Source organism: Poecile atricapillus, chromosome 2, assembly GCF_030490865.1.
Source record: "Poecile atricapillus isolate bPoeAtr1 chromosome 2, bPoeAtr1.hap1, whole genome shotgun sequence".
In the NCBI taxonomy this organism is placed as follows: domain Eukaryota; kingdom Metazoa; phylum Chordata; class Aves; order Passeriformes; family Paridae; genus Poecile; species Poecile atricapillus.
In genome coordinates this window covers 25,887,053-25,908,448 of record NC_081250.1, presented here as the reverse complement: position 1 = coordinate 25,908,448, position 21,396 = coordinate 25,887,053, and the positions used below count along the sequence as shown (strand labels likewise).

The following is a 21,396-nucleotide window of genomic DNA, read 5'->3' as shown; positions in this document are numbered from 1 at the left end:
CTACCAAAGTAAAAAAAAACAAACAACTTTTAAATCACTGAAATTCTTTATATTTTACACAGAGTAAGAAAACCTCTCCAGTCTTCCTAAAATCAAATTATACCATGAGAAAGGGGGACTCTGTTGCCATGTTGATGTTTACAATTTTGAACATGACATAAAATGAGAGAACTGAGAAATTTTGAACATAAAGAGAAAAACGTTGAGAAGTGATCTGCAAAACCCAGGACCAAATCTGTATCAATAATTTAACAGAAAAAAATATTGGGGGAAAAAATGGAGAAAAGAAAAAAGCAGAGCCCTTATTTTTGCATCTTTTGGGACCATTAAGTTCTAATAATTAGCAAAGCATACATAGCAGTGTGACTATGTAATGCAAAGGAGATACCATGTGCACATCCATCACATCCCAATCCAATCCAGGCTAGGAGCTAGGAGCAGTGCTAGGAGCACTGTTACTCTATCCTCATTTGTAGCCTCATTTCCACACAGTGGATATCTGAGCATGAGCACAGAAGGAGAGACAAAGCATTCTGAGAAATGGCTTGGTTTTGACTGTATGGGGACAAAGGCTGCTTGGCAGGCTGGGCACTAATTTCCTCCTGTTGCATACAGGGGGTTTTTTCTCTGCCCAGGATTTTACTGAGAAGACACAATTCAGTTTATCCCAAAAGCTGCAGCTGGTACTGATCTAAAGATGGGCAGATCACAGCAATAAACTAGAGACAAGATTATTTTCAAATTTATTTTTAAGACAGAAGGTACATTATCAATTTTACTGAAAAGGCAGAGGTACTAAAACCCCCCCAAAATCAGAATTTGTTTCCCAGATGTTGCAAAACAGACATCCACCTATCCTATCTTCTCCAATTTTCTTTATCCATGGAAAACTGTACCAGAAATTGTAAAGATTTTGCAGATTATCTCCTTCTGCTCTTAGTACTAATCAGTAAATAGTTAGTAAGACAACTGAGAAAGATTGAAGATTTGGTTACATAATTTTGGTCTTATTTTTACTTGAATTCATACTGCTTTCTGTAATGGCATATTTTGGAAGTCTGTATCTTTAAAGAGTCCTGTAGCAACAATTCAAAATGAAAAGGTTCAAGTTACTGTAGTTTAACTTCTTTGGTAAACCAGTGGTTCTGGCTTCCCTGTTCCATTTTCTCCAGAGGTTTACTTGGAGCCAATGCACCAGGCAGGAGCCTTTGGAAACAGCAGCCAACTTCTGCCTGTGACCAGTTAGGCTGAAAAGTCAATGACATCCAGGTGCATGAGTGTTTGCTCTAGACTGTCATGGCCCCCAGATCTGACTAGTCAGATCCCTCAAGTACAGTGAAATATTTAGTATATTTTTTTAATAAAAAAGCATAAATGTATATTTTTTTTTTTAGTCTGCTTTTAATACCCAAGTATTATTCTTAGCAGTGTGTGCAGAGAATCATCATCTTTGTCACAAGTCTTTGATGCCTATTAATTTCATTAATGTATACACTTTTCAAGACCTTCTTTGTAGCTGAAAGATGCTTCTGAGTAAACTAGTAATTCTCTACATAAAATACTCCAAAGCATTTGCATTCACAAGAGCTACTAAAAAAATGAGGGGTGTGGGAGAACAAAGGAGATGGGGATTCAGTTAATCTTCCATTCCACTCCCAGTATCTTGAAAAACACAGTTTGTAAGCACCTATAAGATAATGAGGTAAATAACAGTCATGAAAATCACCAATGTTAAACAATTAGTTTACATTTTCAGTGAAGTAGAGGCTTGCAAACAAAAATTATTACAAGTCTTGTAAACACACCCTGCCTCAGGGAGGTTTAAAAATGGTTAACAGATACACAAAGAGGGCAGTAATGCATATTTTTGGTATGCTTGCTGTGGATGAGACTGCAAACAGATTTAAATTGTACCAAATTTAGGCTAGATCAGTTTCTCAAGGAGAAAGGCTACTTAAGCATTTGAACAACATAAGGAAATGGTTTCTCTAAACAGTGGTAATCTCCAAAGGTCTTCAGAGATAGGTTGAAGAAACATCTATTGTGAATGGTTTCAATCATGCCAAGACAAGGAAGATCCTACAGTCCTACATTCCATGATCAATGCAGGAGGGAAGACTCCACAGGATACCATTTCCCAAGATCAGGGAGCTTAGCTGTCTGATGAAGACTTGTGGAGGTGCTAGGAGACTGCAATGAGCTGGACATCAACTCACCAAGTGTGTAAGGGCAGAGTTGTATGGGCATCCTGCACCAACACGATGTACTGGGTGAAGTTGGGTGTTTGCATAAACATACTGAAAAAAGTTACAGCAGGGATTCAATAAACACGGGAACCAATGTTCTATTCCTTGTCTTTAGAAACCGTTCCTGAGAAAGCATTTCAAAGTTTTTATATGAAAAAACACATTAAGAAAACGCAATGCATGTGTGTTAATGCTATCCAGAATATACCTTTTCCCTGTGATTAGTTTTCCTTAAGATGAAAAGTCTTTGTTTGTAATCAGGACCAAAATGTCAAAAATTATCACAAGAAAGGAAGAATAACTCATTTAGAGGGAAATTAAATTTTTTACTTAGAACTTTATCATCTAGCTCCCAAAATTCACAAGCTCTTAAGGAAGCCAAATGCAGGAATACCAGTAGTGTTTCACAATTCAAATTGCCTTGAAACTGCACTTCAATGCAGAGATTTTCTTTGTCAAAAAAAAAAAAAAAAAAAAAAAAAAAAGGTGAAACCCAAACATCTTGCCAAATTTTCATGCATAGGGTCCTGCAAGGATAAGCCATGACTCTTTGTATAGACTTTTATTATTTGAATTAATGGAGCTAAAACAGTGATAGGCAGCTGCCAAAAACACCAAGCTGTCTAAAACATCCAGTAGGCTGGAATAGTTTACCAGATAAATTGGAATTTTCAGTGTACTTCTTTCACTGGTTTGTATCTCAAATATTCAAACAGATTAGCCATCCTGATTTCTACTAGCCCAAATAATTAATTGTGACATACCTCCCCAGCTCCATCAATTCCCAACCCTATCTAGCTTGCTATAGTTGACTCATCAGGTTTAGCCACCCACAAATATTTTTTTGTTCAGATTGCCTTGGTTTCCCATTGACCTACAGTCTAATCTCTTTCCTTAACTGGAAGTCATAGTTTGTCTTTCCTCTTCAGGCTCAGCCTTTAAAATATGCTTCCCTCTTTTCCTCTGCAACCCTGTGATCTCCTCTTCCTACCCACCTACCAGTGTGAGGACAGGGGATGATGCCAAACAGACAGACATCTGTGAGAGCACAGGCCTTTGGGTGCAGGAACTGTGCGGGTTCTCTTGAGCACTTCAAACATTCTGGCTGGTAGCTTCTGACTGGGGAAAAAACCCAAACAACCAAACCACGCCTCCCCTCCAAACACTGGGAGAAAACCCCCCCAAACAAACCCAAACAAGTTCTCTTACATAATTCTGATGTAAATAGGGATACAATTTTTGCCAAGCTAAGCAACTGAAATCAGGCTCTGAAAAAAGATCAAAATACACAACCTTTGTGGAAAAAGCCCCCAGAAAGTCTTTCATCAGAACTGAAAGTCATCAGAACTGCAAATATATTCATAGATAAGAGCAGAAGGACCGTGGTAATCACCTAGCTTGCACTCCTGTAAAAATATAGGCCGTAAGATTTCTTGAATTAATTTGTTTAAACTAGAGCAACTTTAAAGCTGTATTTCAATCAGGAGATAAAAGACAAAATTATTTATTTTAAAAAATACTTAGATTCTGGCTCATATACCCCTTGGTTTAAGCATTGTGCAAATTTCAGTCATAAAACTCCTCTAGAAAATAAATCCAAGTCATATATCAAAAAAATTACATATACTGCTTAAAGTCTGTACGAATTAGAAATGAAGGACACTTCATGCAATGTAATATGGTTTAAATATCAGTAGTATAATCTGTAATATGAAGTACATTACTGGGAAAATATATCAGGAAAAATCATGCTCATTGTTGTAAAATATTCCTTTCCTAACTAATGGGAAAATATTTAAAGTTTGAAAAGAAAGTAGTAGCATATTTATCCTACTGTCCAGATAAGCTTGTTTTTCAAATCCTCAGTCTTGGGAGACTGTTTTTAAGTTACATTAAGCCTTTTTTAAGCCCAAATAATCAGTGTTGCACTGAAAGGTCAGACATACGTTTCTCCTTTCACTAAGCTGATGCTGGATTTACACCAACATTCTCCAAGTTCCACTGGTATCTTTTTCCAAGAACTTCAGCCAGGTGTTTCACAGGAAAGAAATACCTAGTCCAGTCCTCAGTATTTACTATGTATATCCTCCCTCAGAAGTCAGAGTTTTCGGTGTCTTCAGAAATCTGCATTCAGCTGCCTATCTGGACCTCAGCGAATTCTCATATAGAAAAGTTCACCCACAAGTTTGGCTTATACTCAACAAGGAAGTGGTGTTTCTATTTATACTCTTTCCTCTCCCAGCATTTTGTTAACCTCAAGCTGTGTAGTCTCTTGATCAACTGACAGCATTTAAAAGCCTAGCCCACCCTCAGTTTAATAAATTAAAACCAATTGTAAATGTATTTTAGAGTCTTCTATAATGTAGAATGCCATTTGTCCTGGTCTGTGCAAAACTCCTGTGAGACGCTGAAGCACGTACAACACAGCAAGCAGTAACTAGCTACCAAATACATTGATTTTCAAATGTCACCTTCAGCTTCAAAAGGAAGACAGCTATTTTCCATTATACTTTAGTTAGTTGCTTAACTCTTTGTTGCCTGTGATTATCTTCTATATCATGCACAGAGATAGAAAGAACAAAGAATATTCTGGCTTCTACTTGGCAGCAAGAAGACAAAAAGTTTTAAGAGAGGATTAGTGAGATCTAAAACCAGGAGAGATCTGTGGAAGCATCAATGTTTTACTACAGTTTCCTTTCCCTCTTTCTTACTCATATATCTTCACCTTTCTCCCTGAGACAAGGAAGAAAGGTCAGACACAGCAATTTTAAGTTACCCTGCTCCAGGATAAACTAGCAGAACTTCAGGCTTCAGTCCATCAATATTGATAGTGCTTTCAATCTCAGAAGCTATTTAAGAAGTATTCCAATTCCCTCTGAAGATGTGTTTTGTGGAGTCCCTGTGATTGCACTTCCATGCAAAGGGTTTTGATAGCACCACTTCCTCAAGTTCTGCTCTTCTCTCAGCCTCCAGGTCATTCAGCAGGGATGAAACGTGTTTCTGGTCAGTCTCTTCCAGCCCTGCATGGCTCTCCAGCACTCACTTCCAGGGTCTCACAGCTTCCACTTACCAGCCAGTTTCTACCCAGTGAGTGAGCAGGGGACTGCACTGGGGTAGTTCCAGGGAACCTTGATGGCAGTATCCCAAACACAGAATTGTGACAATTTTATGGGATCAAGACAACTAACAGAAGACAGGGAAGACAGAGGGAAGACCCTTAGAAATCTTTGCTAATGAGCATAGAAGCACTGAATGATTTGGGTTGGAAAGGAACTTTAAAGATCATCTACTTCACCTGCCCTGAATGGATTATACCCAATAAGCTGTAAGTAATTTAACAGTTTCCTTTGGTTATCAACAGATCATTCAGTGAATGATCTTCAGTGGCACAGATGGGACATTGATGAATAGTTAGTTCCTATATTTTCTTAAAAGTGGGACTATAACTCTGTCTAGTATTAGTGCTACAAAACTACATATTAATTTTCATTATCTTCCACATACACATGGCCAAGACATAATAGCCTTGTAAGAATATATATAATTGGCAAAGCAATGAAGTCATCCTAGCTTCAGGTCACCTCATCCTGGTTTCATATTAAAGCTTTTCATATCAACAGCAGTTTCATTTCAACAAGCTAATAATATCCCCTAAAAAAACCCAATATATCAGCAGAAAGACTTTCCACAGCTGCAACTTCCAGCAAAACAAGAGTTTAAGAGTTTATGCTGCATAAGGGTTAGTGAGAAGGAAATCCGTGTAAGTCCATGCTAAGGCAGAGGTCTGGTAGGTGCTTGGCAGCCTTACACTGCATTTCAATAGTGTTTTAAGAGGTCCTACAAATAAATCTTTGATTGGGAGTAGAACTTAACCAGTATCTTCTCTTCATCTTCCTGATGAAACACAAGAAAAATCTATATAAACCCCACAATGAGAATCCTGAAACCTCTTTTTTCAAACTTGTAAAAGGTAGGGGGAAACTGTAACACAGTAAACATTACCCTGAATGGTTTTGCATTTGAAGACATGAAGCAACAATGTTCAGTCCTTTCCCAGTTAAGAAAAATAGTAAATCCAGCTACAGCACATGCCATTGAAGATTATGGGAGTGGTACTCCACATTGCCACCCAGTCTGATTTTGGTATCCCATCCTTCTGCAGGCAATCTTAATGTAGAGTCTCCATTTTCCTAAACAATTCTGTCAGGGTCTTCTCAACCTGCATCCCACTACCAAGATCACAGTGAAACCATAGATTAAAAACTTCCCTATGAAATTTTTTTTTACCCCAAACAAAAACTTTTCAGAAGATAGCAATAGAAAAACAGTATGAGAAGATTATAGGCCACTGTAGAGTTTCCATTTCCCAGATCTACATACTTTTAAGTTTGCAAAAAGTGTCTTATTTCTGTGCTTTTCTATATTTCCAACTTCTTAAAAGTTTCACTTCTTTCAAAGTTTTCTTGAATCCTAAAACAAAGGACTATTAGAGTTTAGATCTAACTCCATCTCCAACCATTTCACTGAGGCTAAATTGTTCCAACTCCTGTGACCCCCACTGAAAAGGCTCTCTTTTAAGAGGTGCCCAACTCTTCAAGAAAGATGATGAATCCAAAGACAAAGCTTCATAGCAAAATTTTGGTTGGAAGATAATACCAGTCCAATCTCCAATTCAGTGCAGAGCTAATTTCAAAGGGAAAGAAACTATGTACCTCAGGTTGTCTGGCTGAATTTTGAGGCTTCAAAGAAGGAGCTTCCTCAGCATCTCTCAGTCATCTGTCCTTCTACTCTTTGTTTCCTCCAGGTTCACAGTCACATTCACAGCAAGCTGTAGAATTAATTTGTCCATGAGCCACAATCCCCATGAAGAAATGTTATTTTACTTTGGTTTTAGGTTATGAGACTTTCATGTCAAGCATAAAGAAATGCCAGGAATTAATCTCACTCTGATTTTCTGGTGTGATGCATCCATGCAAGTACTTTTCATCCCTTTTATGTGCATGCCAGCCTTTCTGTAGTCCGTCACAACACTGAATCCCCCTACAGCAGCGTATCTTTCCAGAAAACTCGTTTTTTCATTTTGCTATTTGGAAATTCTGTTCTAGAGCTCCTTACCTTAGATGCTGCCTGCCACACTTTTCTTATCGAGTTGTGCTATTAGAGTGAGCAAGTGATGTGACTCACCAGCTACTCAATACAACCTTAGGACTGAAACGTCCAACAATACAGATCCAAAAGCTGTATAAAAGGCTTATGACATGTTCAGTCATTTTATAAGGAAAAAGTTAAAAGAAAAAGCTAGACAAGAGAAATGTACATCCTCTGAGTCTTCTGACCCAAGATTTATGCTTATCTGTGTGTGCGTGCCAGTGCCTCAGCGAAGCCCCAAATGTTCAAATGATACTGTGTGGATAAGCTCCCATCATATCTATTGTATGTTGGTATTTATCATGAACATTAGCCCTAAAAAACAATCTGCAAATCTGCCTAGAAGGCATAGATCAGATGCCATAGGCCAGTTTCTTTGTGCCCTAAGTCACAGTTCTTGACATTCCTAGAGAACCTCTAAATCTTCCAGTTATTCAAATACTTCATCTGTCAGTTAAGCCACTCCTCTTCACATCAAAACAAATATAACCTTCCAAGGTCAAGTGAATCACTTTTCTGGGGAAGCAAACCATTTAATCTACTTTCTTGAAAAGTTTTATTAACTGATTGGTTTTCTTTTTATTTTAGACACAATCACTCAGTGATTCCTCATTGTCATAGTCATGTAGAGCAGCTCAATCATCCCATAGGACAAGTACATTGTTCTAAAGCTAGGAATAAATCAAAAAGCCCCTTAATTTTTTAGATTTTTAGAACAGTTTAATGTTAGTTCACATAATCTCTACTTCAATCTCAAATCTGCCTCCTGGTAGTGGAAGATGTCTTCACATAATCCAACTTCGCTGTATCAATAGGCTGGTATGCAATAAGTGCAAAAGAAGCCTCAGTTTACAAGCTTAATTTTCATCCAGGATTACAATCTCCCACCAGATCCTATTTGCTTTTCCAAAGGATGGAGATAAAGACAACATTGTTTCCCTTTATTTGTTCTGTTTCTCTTGCCTAACTTTCTCTTGTTTACCTTTGAGAGAATATGACAGTCATGATCTTTACAATCCTTCCTGCATTTTCTTATTTTGCTTGTGAGGATGATAAATAGTTTAATCTCAAAACAATAGAAGTCTTTAGCTCTTCAGCTCCTGATGAATGGTAAAAGGCTTTGGGGAAACATCAGTAATAACAACAAACTCAGAGGAAGACAATAGTATAGCTCACACAGAGTAGTGCTGGCAAGCAACCTCCCCTTCAACATGTTTTAGCAGCATCATTTCCTTGTCGCTAGTTAATCCAGCCTACAAAACCTATCTCAGATTACAGGCTCAGTTGTTTTTCAACAGTAAATATATATTGTAATATTCCACTTTCCACTATAAAATTAACATTATTTCAGTATCCTCACTTAACTATGACATTAGGACTCCCATCCTCTTGTTTTATTCATGATGTGGTTGTGAAGGCAATCCTCTCCAGAAAGCAAGGAGCACACACTGGAGTCCACTTTGATGAGGACAGAGATTTTCCTAGCACTTAAAAACCTGCTGCGTGGTCTGCCTGTTCAGTGTCTTGGTGACACTGTGCAGCTTGCATTTCAGTAGGTCCAACATGCATTAAAATTATTTGCCTATCAAAAACCGAGGTTCTGATAGCCTGATATTTGCATAGAAAGCTTGCTACATAAATGTAAAATATGTTAGAAAACAAACAATGCAAATTTAAGCTACTTTCCTATAGGAATTTGATTTATATGACCAATCTCCTGTCCTTGATAACATAGGAAACCATCAAATGTGATTGAAACTGGCACAGAGATAGAAGATTTGGAGATATTTAGAATTTACAGACTATAACCATCTGCAGCTGGGTAGTAAAAAGGGACTAGGAGTAATGCCCCAGCTGAAGGAAAAATCCATTGCTCTGTTATTCTTGGCCCGCTTGGTCAATTGGCAAATACTGCTGCGGCTGGTCACTGCGAATGAAGGGAAGACAAGGGAGGTCACAGTAATAATGGACTCAAGGAGGTTCTTGAGGATTATAAACATAAATACCCTTTATATAAAATAACTATACTAAACTAATAAATATTAATACTAAACTAATAAATACTAGACTAAATAAACTATTCCAGGGAACACTGTATTTTATTCTCTTGATAGCATTTCATCTATTTGAAACGAGAATACTTTTTTTGTAAAGAGGAAGAGGGGAAAAATCTCACCTAAAAATTTGTAAATCAATCATTCAGTCAATTCATATTAGGGCCACTTTTATCTTTGCCCCAGAATGCACTGAGTTGACCTCATGATCACATACGACCTCATCCCAATAACCAGCCTTCAAATGAGCAGCTGCCTACAACATTCATGTTAGTTATTATGAACATTTTGTCATGTCTTCTAGAAACTCTGAAAGTACCAGAAAGCTGAGTCAATACTTTATGGAAGAAGAATTGATATTACGACAGAACACTCATTTTAGGTAATTTTTATGTAGCATGGTTATGAGAAATCTCTGAAGTAATAATAATTTCATACCCAAGTGCTACTGTCCTTTCAGCAGAATGGAAACCCCACTAATTCTGAAACAAAGTCAAGCAGAATTAATTTAAAACATAAAGACCACACACAAAGTTATATAGATAGCCTGAAATACACTTATGTCTGCATGCCATACAGGCACAGTACAACTGATGCAGAAAATTAAATCACAATACCTAGGATTATATTAGAAGGCTTACAAATAAAATATTTGGTTCAAAAAATATTTCCTCACCACTTTTCTTTTGGAAGTTATTTTCTAGACAGCAGCCTGGAAATCTTATGCCACTGAGACTATATAATGTCAATTCTGAGCAGAACACCTTATGGCACATCCACTGCTGCTTTTGCATTTCTGAAACATGCTTGCAGACTATTTCTGAACAGCATGGGGTTTTTTTCTCTAAAAAGTATAAATTCTCTGCATTTTTAGTAGTGACAAGCACAACTTTATAAACATACCTAAAACTGGTACAAAGAGGCTTGGAGTATTTTTTAAGAGGAAAACCCACATCCAAAAGCAATGTCAACAGATAATTCAATAACAAAGTATCTCTGCTTCTATAACTCCTTGAAAAACTACTTTTGACTTACACTGTTAATTCTGTTATATTAGTACCATCTTCTGATCTCAGACTTACAAAGGGATCTAAAACTAATCAACCAAGCCTCCTCACAAACTAAAACATAAATCCATTTAACATGTCCTCAGAAAGGACAAAAACCTGCACAGTAGCTGAATTTTGGATCATACCTCTGCCATGAATAACCAACTCCACACTGATGATTAAAGGACTACCTAATTTTATTTATTTATATATTTATTTAGAGCACATAGGTCAATAATGTGGATTAACTAGGATTAAAGTGTTATTTTCTGATTATTTTTGTGCTTTAAGCTGGTTTAGTATTTCTAGGAACTTTATTCTAAAGCCAGCTTTGTAGAAGAAACTACACCACGGACCTTCTGGATTACTCTTGACTTGTGTGTAAACAAAATGGAAATGTTCATTTCAACATATTACTTCTAGATTCCTTGTTTTTAAAGGTAACAACATAAATAGTATTAAATATCCACAGATTTTTAGTATGTCTGGCTTCAATACTTTAAAACCTTTCTAACTATTCAATTGCATTTTTGCATTACATACAGTAGTATAGGAAAATAAATGAATCAGCACAAAAAAGAACTAGAATAATTCTTCAGAAGTATCTAAAGAGCAGGGTAGAAGTCATTTTGGGGAGGAGAAACAGATATGAATAAAAATTCCCAAACAGAGGAATTTGCTTTACAAAGTCTAAAAAGGCCGCATCACATTAAAATATCCATTTAAAAAGAAAAAAGAGCAACATGTGTAAAAGTCCAGTTGATAAGTTTTTGGCTGTATCATTCAGTGAAATACCCAAATGTTTGCATGTACACCAGAAAGTGACATTAACACTGCCCATAAAGCAAAGAGGAAAAAAATCATAATTATACAGTACTTGAATAATTAATTTTAAAGAAAAATCTGCCAGGACTTTGTACCATATTCTTTTTACATGTGGAGAAAATGAAAAAAAGGTCAGAGCAGCTGTAAGTTTTATCATCAGCTGTTCATGGTGTGAAACTGAGGGCTATGAATGCTTAAGTTATGCCTACACTGTAAATCAGTGCCTTCCCTAAAAGCTGCATTGAAATGGAATTTTCCAGCTGAATAGTATACATTTCAATTTGTAAAAAAAGCAAAGCCAAAACCCACATAGAAGCATGTTAGCTTCAGGAGCACAAAGGCAGATGGGCAGTTTTCAAAAAAGAGCATTTATTTTTTCCTGAGATAGCAACCACCCACCCACTTCTGCAGAGGCCCTGGAGAGCTGAAGGAGTGAGCCACAGTGGATTTCAAACTCTGCAGCCAAGGTTTCAATGGAACTCCAGGCCTTTGGGCACTTAGGATCCATAGTGATATGTAAAGTACATTAACAGATCTTCTGATTAAAACTTCACAATGTTCAAAGAGGAAGGTCCACACTTTGGCTCCAGCTTTCAATCTTGCAACACTCAGCAGACTAGCAGTACAAGGGGCTCTGAGTCCCTCCAAATGCAACAGGCAAATTGTCCCAGAAACTAAAGTACAGTTTTCCAGGTTCTGTGGCTCCTTATCCACTTGCTCAACATAAGTTCCCAGACAGGTCCGCCCTGCACATGTAATTTTTCTGCAGAAAAATTTTCATGCAATAACATGATCAGAATAGAATAAGTATCTGTTTCAAAACACAGCACACCGAGAACAGACAAGGCCACCCTACAAAAACAAACTGCATATACAGCTGGTAACTCCCTTCTGGCTACTATTTGAAGAACTGTCAGTCAACCTGTAGTGCGAACATTATTACCTAAGGGTGAGCTTTCACAACATGGCTGAGTCAGGCTAACAGCTCAGTGCTGCCAAAAGGAACAGTCCTGCCTCTCCTCTCAGCATGGCTGCTCCTGCCCTTTCCTTTGTGGTGGCCTCCAAATTCTCCCAAGTGCTTGGTGAGCCACCTGAGCTCACTGAACCGGCTAACAGAAAGATAAATACATACTCCCTGTTTTGCTGGGTTAGTTTTCTGCTAGTTTCATGAGCTAAATCAGAAACATCAAATGATCTGGCAGAGCCGGCACACAGGCGATGAAAAGTAATCCTGCTTCCAGGAGCAAGAAGCAGGGTGACCCTTTCTTCAGACAGTTAAGCTGCTCTGCAGAATCATACCCTATCATAGGATCAGTCTTGCTTTCCACCATGAAAAAGCAGGAGGCAGTATTTCAGATCTAAATGTAGTCTTCACTCCAGACAAATCAACATGGAAAGGTGTGCCAGACATCACATATCGAAAACATGAAGAAGTTCTTAAACATAGGAAAATTGTTAGAGTCTGAGGCACAGAGTCTGCCCTTATCTCTGATACCAAGCTCTGACATCCAAGAAAACACTGTGAAAATAAGTGTTAAAGTTAAATAGAAAAGCTAAAAGTGTGTGTAGCTTAGAGAGCTTTCTTAAGTCACTGGGTGAAAAAGTTAGTTTAGAGTTTAAACTAGTTTAGAGAGCAGAAGACAAGATGGAGGATTTAAGGTGTTGTCTCTTTTCCTTCATCTTTCTTCTTCATCTTCTTCTTCTAGAGGTTTTAAAGTAATAGTAGGTGATTGGATAGGAAATGCCGCAGTGCAGCACACGGGTGATGAGTCATTGAGTCACTAAGAAAAATAATATACGTGTCTATTGTTAATTGGGGGAAAATAAGTATAAAGATACTGCGTAGTTCGGGGCCATTTTGTGCTATTCAAGCCAACTTGAGCCAAAGCTGTGGTGGGTAAACTTGTGCAGAAAGTCTGGAGAAGACTTGCCAAGTCTTTTTTTATATATATTAATAAATATGAGAAACAAGAAGCTAACGAGCCTTTTAGAGTATCCTTTCTGAACAGAACTGAGATAAGGGAAACTCCCCTTTGAGGGGGTGTCCCAAAGGGGCTCAGCCCTGAAGAGACCAAAATCCCACAACAACAAAAAAAACCCAAACAAGTTATTATATTAGGAAATGTTCATTTTTGATATTACCTGTAGGCTGTAGGAAACTGAAGATTAATACATATTCCTAGTTTTCCTCCTTTCCTCCTAAGGGTTCAACAGTGCAACTTTCTGTCTTTTGCTTTCTCCTCATGAGAAAGCATTTATTTTGCATTATATTGCATTTATTTTCACTCCATCAGCCCCAGGGAATCAGACAAGTGAGACAATGCTGCACTGCTCTGTGGATGCAAACAATATTCGTCTGGATGACAGCTCTTTTGGGACTTCCATAGACCGGCTTGAAAAAATACCATCAATAAAGTAATTTAATGAAAAATCTAAAATCTGGCTTGGTCAATGCAAAGAATCCATCCAAATAGTTTAATTTCTTGCAGGTATTAAAAAAGTAGGTGAGGTCATACAATTTTTGTAAATTCTGTTTAAGATGCACTGACCTGAACCCTGAACACAAGGAATTTTGTGAAGATGAGACCTGAAACAGTCATACTGATATTCTTTCCCATTCCTAGCCATGCTCCTTATCACCTCCTGCTTGAACTCAGTACTCAGAGAAAAGCACAGACCAACAACATCGCCCTGACGTCTCCCTACAAAACAAGCCAGTGAACCAACCCATCCTATGCACAAAGGGCTGCATTACCACATACTGATACAACTGGCTGCAAATTGGCAGATGAAATTCTAGGTCACAAAGACCTGTACTCCTATATCTGATAGGCAGCTGCCACGGTACATTAATGATTTTTCACAAAACAAGAGATAATTAAGTTTCCATGATGCAGTTACTGCTTTATGTGTACTCTACTCAGGAACATGTCCTATATTCAGATCACACTGCAATTTGCCCACAATCATCATGCAGCCTGATATGTAGAAAAAAACTAGAAGGAAGAAAAATACAGAGCCATAAACAACATGGCACCCTTTTCTTCCCCCAGAGGCACAGCTTCTGTCTGGAAGACAACTCATTTCATACCTTCTTTTGTATCTCCTTCATACGTCCTTTAAGGTGAGGACAATATTTAGTGCCTGGAGTTTTACACACACAAACACTGCAACAGGGCAGAAAATGTATGTGGTTTCCAAATGCTGTCAAAATTTGTGACCTGTTTTTCCTCTCCACTCTGGGCTGTTTGCTCCTGCCATTCCCCTCATCAATTCTAAGGGTAGTCTGTTCCCTTAGGGTGTCCACTCCTCTCCCTAAACCACAAGAACCGTTGTTGCTGGCTGAACTTGCTCTCGCCTTAGTCCTGGTTGCAGACCTGGCTCCCTATCAGGTATCTGAGCGATGAGACACTCGGAGCCAATTGAGCAGCACCAATGACCAAGGATGCATTTCCATTCACACCTCCCACTTATGTCTCCCTTCTTGCCATACCTGCTCCATCACTCAAGGCCTTTGAACAAGTTCACCTTACTAGAAAAGCGTAACATAACCCTGAAGAAAGTTCACAGAATTGTAGAAGAATTAAATAGCAAAAGAGTAGAGGCTGAAGCAGAACAAGGGGGCTGACCCTCCTTCAGGGTGACAAAAGATCAGCCCAGCTACATACAGAGCTAGCCTAAGACAGAGTGATTTTTCTCAACAGAGGATCTATTTTTTTCATGCAATATGATCAGTCATGTTTAATTGTTGCCTGAATAAAGGTGATGTTGTGTGAGACCACAAGAGCTCATCTGATCACTCACCACTGCTAAGAAAGGGAATTTCTGTTCCCCTCACTCAAAGGCTCTTCCCTTGCACCGAATCTAACAAAAAAAAGAACATTCTACTTATTAACCCATCTTTTTCTGGGAATTGAGCCAAAGTCCAGAAAACACCAGAGCTGGAGCAAAGTAAGATTCACTGAAGTGGAGGAAAGTAGCACCTTTGCTTTTGGGTGGTGGTGAGCTGATAAAATCTATATTATCCTCACTTGCAAAACCACCACTGGCCAAAAAACTCTTCAATTAGTAAGATCAGAAATGGGAGAAGACAACATACAGTATTTTTTGCCTTTGAGATATACCACAAAACTTTAAAACTCTGTGGTTACAAATAACTTCTTTGCATTACTGTTCTGCCCCAAAGGCATTGAATAGGAACAAAGGCCTGAAAAACAACCAGTCTCAAACTTTCTAAGCAACTTGGAGGTTAAAAAAGACTGTGCCTGTTGTTTGTCAAAATGCAAGTGTAGTGTACAGATGGGGAGAATGTTTTGGGGCTAACTTATTGTGAAAAGGGAATAGCTGTAACATAGATCTCAAATTTAGGAGATCAGGCTCCCCACAAAGGTATTGCTAACAGGTTTTCCCAAAAGGTGCCCAGGAGGCACCTGTGTTAAACACCTGCTCTGCATGCAGGGAAGCATCTTTCCATCCAGTGAGTAAATTGGAAGAATTGCTCTCAGATGAACACATTTGAAGTCAAACACTCCTATAAACAACCTAATCCATGATTTCTACAGCATCCTTCAAAACAAAGGGTACACTAAACCTAGGCAGCTGTTCTGAAAGGTTGCCATCAGAAGAAAAGCCCTGTCTGCTACAATACAAAGTTTCAGATATGGGATGTGAGCATGCTTCTAAGATCACCCCAGCAATTGCAGAGATTTGGAAAGGAAGAAAAGGCTCTGGCACCTGTTGAAAGAAGGTCTAAGAGAAGTATTCTGAGTTTGTCTTGCTGGAATTTGTTTCTAAATTAATAAAAAACCTTGTAAAAATAACTAGACTACAAGTGTATCCTTTAGGATAATTTCCTTTCCCCTACCTGCTTCTATAATAAATTTACAGTTGCAGTTGTAATCAGAAGTAATGAAAATACATCTTTGAATTAATGTATCTTTATTACTGTCCCAGAATCCCAAATTAGAAGCTCAGGATAGACCACAGAAACATCACCACTGTATAAACAGTCAATCAAATATTTTCAAAACTTTGTCACAAGAGTTCTGGCATTTAAGAAAGAGGCTCTCAGTTGCACAGACATGCATGTAATTACTTTCTTTCACCATCTCACTTCTAATGCCTGGTGTCAGGTGAGTATATCCAAAGCTCAAATACCCAGCAGCACACCAGAAAAGGGAGTTCAGAAAACAATCTGACCACCTTTTGATCTATCACGTGTGAGCTTAAAACATCCCTACCACCGCTCTCAGTGCTCTCAGGGGTCCAGTAGGAAAACAGAATTATTTCTGATCTCAGCCCACATGGCACAGATTTATCTACCTACATTAACCTGAGACCAGGCTGTTCTCCTCTGAGGTCTGCATTACCTACAATCCTCATAGCTTGCTTCCCACAAAACTAAGTGTCATTTGTGCTAATCGGTGCTAAGTGAACCAGAAATGAGAGAATGGCAGGGATCCAGCTGACTCATTAATACCAGTGTAACGGATTAACCCTTTTACATTGTCTTCCCACCCCCCCCAATTAGTCAGCATCAAAGAGGTTTGAGACTGCACACACTGGAAACATAAAATGGAACAAAGTGTTTGAAAACAAAGGAGGACATCTAGGAGCAACATCATTTTCTGCTGCAAGGCCCCTTATTTTCATATTACTTGGGAATAGGATTTTTTAAAAAGTTAAGCTAAGCTTTGTTTAAAAAGCAGCAAGGAAATGAAATAGCCTGTGAAGAAAGTCAAACATTCAGATATGTATAATAAATCCATAACAAACTTGTCATGTAAATGAAAAGTGTATAGTTCAGCATGAAACATAGAACTACCCACTGCAAGTTCAAAATAGTTATTAACTGTGACTATAAAATTACTACATAATGTTAAAACTTTTTTTTTTAACATATGGGCAGCACTTTTTGATTTGTGATGTGAAACAAGATATTTTTGACTTAGTCCAACTGCTGTTTAGAAAAATCCCTTCTAAAACAAACTGTCAATCTGAGGTTTTACATTATACAAGATGGAGCGCTTATTTTCACAATACTTACCTGCTTGAACAAGTTTTTCTCAATGTGTAACTGCCACCAAAGATTAATGACTCCTCTCTGTGCCTCCAGTGGCCTCCTATTCCACTTGACAAAATACCAGCATCTTTATTTCTTATAATAAGCATCCATATGAATGTGTGACATGCATACCTGCATTCTGACAAACAACACATCCCAGACAAATTTAAGAAAGAGACCTCAACTACATTTGCAATGATGTTTTTGGAAAATTGTGGCATTTCTCATTATGCAGCTATATACACACTTCACCAAAACTTGGATTACTGTACTGTATAACTTGAATGCTAATGCTGAAGATTTAAACCCTGGTTTATGCAATATATGCAAGAACATCACTATACATAAAATGTTTCATCATGTAGTAAATTCTTGCCTATATAAAAGCTTCTCATCCTTTTAAAAATTCAGTTACAGTTTAGTGAATATGCTGCTTTTAAGACATCCATCCAGCATTTATATTTGCTTCACATAGTCTGTCTCAATTATACTACAGCTGTCTCTCAGGGCAGAGCTGGCCATCTCCATCATGAACAACCACCACAGAATCTGAAGTTCTTGATTAAAAAGCAAATGGTTTTGTGAGCCAAGCTAAAACTACCGCAGCTGCTCCATTTCACAAACCAGGCGCCATTCAGCTGGGAAGAATGGCACCGACTCTGAATTGTTCTTCCTGAGAGTTTTCACAATAAAAACAAACCACACTACTTCCAAATTTTAAAAGACTGGGGAAGAAAAAAAAAAAAAAAGTCTTCACTATTCTGGAAACAAGTGTTTTCTTTTTACTTAGAGCTTTTGATTTCTACATCAATGTTCCTCTATGAATAAAAAAACAAAACTAAAGCCAACCCCTCCCCCAGGCATGCACACACCACACGGCTTCCTGGAGATGCTTTTAATGACCATCTACAGCAAGTCTGCAGATGTATTAAATAGAAATTGCAATGCTTAACTTAAAAAAAAAAAACAACAACCCAAGTTACTGCTCATTGATTGATCACTACTGACGCTGTTAAATATATTTAGTGACAAATAAGGAATGGAAATAATAATAACGATAATAACAACAACAAAAATCATTATTTTTGATATATATTAACACAATTATAAAAATGGCAATTTCTTTCATCAAGACAAAGTATCAATCAACTCCTGATCCCTTCCTCTCCAAGAATATATATTTCTCCATGAAATATGAAATAAAACAATCTTATTCCAATGAAGGTGCAGCAAATGAAGATGTAATATGTATTTTGAATAAAAGCTGTGTTTAGTACAACTTACAATGCACAACCTCTGTATGTGTCCCTTCACTTTTTAGGTAACCACAACAAAATGTAAGTTGATAACAAAAAAAACAACCAAACAATAAAACACCCAAAACATGCTTACAGAAATGCTGAAATATAATTTTTTTCTTCTGTATTGAAACTACTCTAATGAAAACATCAGAACCAAAACCATTACATAGGTTTCCTACAGTATCCTAATAAAACTGTCTTGGTGGTCAGGCCAAGAAATACTTTGTACCTCAGTCAAATTTTATACTTCAGGGATAGTGAATGTTTAGTCAGATTTTTGGGTTTAGTTATTTGGCAACATTAAAGTTATCTGGTGTCCTGACCAGAACTAAATTGGATGTAGCGAAAAAGAGCTCCCATTTTATTAAAATGAAAATATTCTGTAGTTTTCCTCAACCTAATGTTGACTGACTGATGCAAAAATGAGAACCAACTCCTTCAAGTTGTTTAAATTCATTTGTTTCCCAGTAATGGAAAAAAAAAAAAAAATCTGAGTCATCTTAAGGATTTTTCTTTAAAATATTGTCTGTTGCTTTCCTATGACTATTTCATTTATTTTGCCTTTATCCACATTGTACTTGAGCCAGATTACAAACACCAGGCTAAGGCTAGAACAGAGATTACACAAGGCTTCACTATATTACAATTTTTAGTGTATAAAAAGAGTAAAAACCCAAAACTTAGTCTACCTATTCATTCTACTTCTAGAAGCTGGAAAAGATTTGATTTTGTGTTGCAAACTAATGAGGGCTTTAAGGTTAACAAGTGTTTTAGGCTCCACATATCACTGCAACATTTTTGGAAAGATTACAAGCAAATTTTACACATTTGTTGGATTTTTTTTATCAAGTCTGAAAGTAGTGACTCAGAGTAATGATCTAACAAGACTGAATAACTTCTGAGTATATCTTTGAAAATATGTCAGTATTTTTAAGAACTTGATAGATTTGACTTTACAAGTCAAGACACTTTATATGAAGTGGTTAACAGATTCATAAATTATTTTTATGGGATCTTTTAAAAGTTGGTTCTGTAAACAAAAAAAAGGCACCCTTAAAGATGAGACCAAGTAAATATTTATGTACAAATTATAGTTACTGATTTCAATGGGAACACTACTTTCACTTTCCATACCTTATTTTTCACAGTACAGAACTAATTTGTTTGGGGCTTTTTTGATTGTTTGTAGTTTTGTTTGTTTTGTTTATTTGTTTTTGTTTTGTTTTTCTTTAGACAAGTCCTGGTTCCTGTCACAAAGTTATTGTGTTGCTTCCAAGCTGTTTGGCTTTTGGGTTTGTTTTGTTTCTTTTTTTTCAAGTTTTCGAGGCAGCTGAATTCAGCACAACTCTCCAACTTCTTGAAGCAAAACTCTTTGTTTCATTTTGTAGGTTACTCCTTAGTACCTGACCAGCTCATGTTTACTTTGGTAAGACTGCATACAAGATAGAGTAAGTATTGAAAATTCATACTTCTAGGAGCAAAAGTTAACAGCTTAATTCTACATTTTTGCCATGCATCCAGCTTTCAATTTTACTACTTGAGAACAGCAAAGTCACAGACTGTCTGGAAGACCCACAAAATGACAAGGAAAAGTCTGCAATTTGTTACTGCACCCATTGAATCCAGGTCAATGGATCTGATGCACTGGTGGTTCCCCAGCCCTTCCTCCAAGACCAAAATGTTTCTGGGATTCAAGTGTTTGTAGAGTTATATACACTTCTTTAAACACTAGCCCAATTAAGAGAGTATTTAAACCTTCCTCCAGTTTCCTGCAGTTTTCAGGCCAGATTAAGAATGAGAAATGTGAACCAAACCAGGTTCAACACACAACAGCCTGTCTTTCAGGCTGATCTTCTAAGAACAACCAACGTATTTCAACCAAACGACACAAGGATAGAAGTCTCAAATATTATTACATCTTCACAGATATCATGAACAAGGCAGTGGTGCAGAAAAGAATTAAAGCTCTGACTAAAGAAAAACTTTCAGCCAAAACTTTTTTTTGCAATAAATCCTAAGGAAAATCCCTAGAAATCAGGGCTACAATAATTCCAGCCCTCTCAGAAACAGCTGTGTAGTTCTTACTCTCAGTAACTTTTTTTTGGTGTTCATTTTTCAGAATAACTAACAAACAAGGAGCAGGAGGGGAGTAAGGAGGGAATATATCAAGCCTATATTCACTTTTTTTTTAAAGTTTTTTAATGATTTCTTATTGCACTAGATCTCTTAATAATGACTACTTGAAAAAGTTCTAGGATTCTTGCCTCCTCCAAACCCTCCAGTAATTTTACAAAGTTACTTATTTGCTGGCTGTTCCCCTGTTTTGAATCCCTTTTTTCAATCATGGAAGGGCCTAGACCTTGTATGGGCATGAAAAAGGCTCACATTAATTCATCAAGGAAGAAGGTGTGGGGGAGAAAACCATTACAAATTTTTAATGAAAAAGTCTTCAGATGGAAGACTTGCTACTCCAGCAATGTTAGTAAGATATCAGGTGACATTCTTTAAGAGCTCAAAAGAAAGCCAGTAAGCAGCTCTTAAACAAAAGTCAAAAATCTAAGTGAATCCTCAAAACCCTTTGAAGCAACATTTTCAAATATATATTCTTCATAATAGTTGCTTACAAGGAAGCAAACATAGACAATCAGATGTGCAAAATAAAAACTAATCCCAGTCAATATACTTTCAGAAACATCAAAATTCAGCATA

At 37.3% G+C, this 21,396-nt stretch overlaps 1 protein-coding gene across 6 annotated transcripts in view; it reads right to left on the bottom strand.

Moving 5' to 3' along the window:
• The window catches only part of UMAD1 (UBAP1-MVB12-associated (UMA) domain containing 1), a 79,876-nt gene that overhangs the window by 18,448 nt on the left and 40,032 nt on the right, over window positions 1-21,396 (bottom strand). The window lies entirely within an intron of this gene.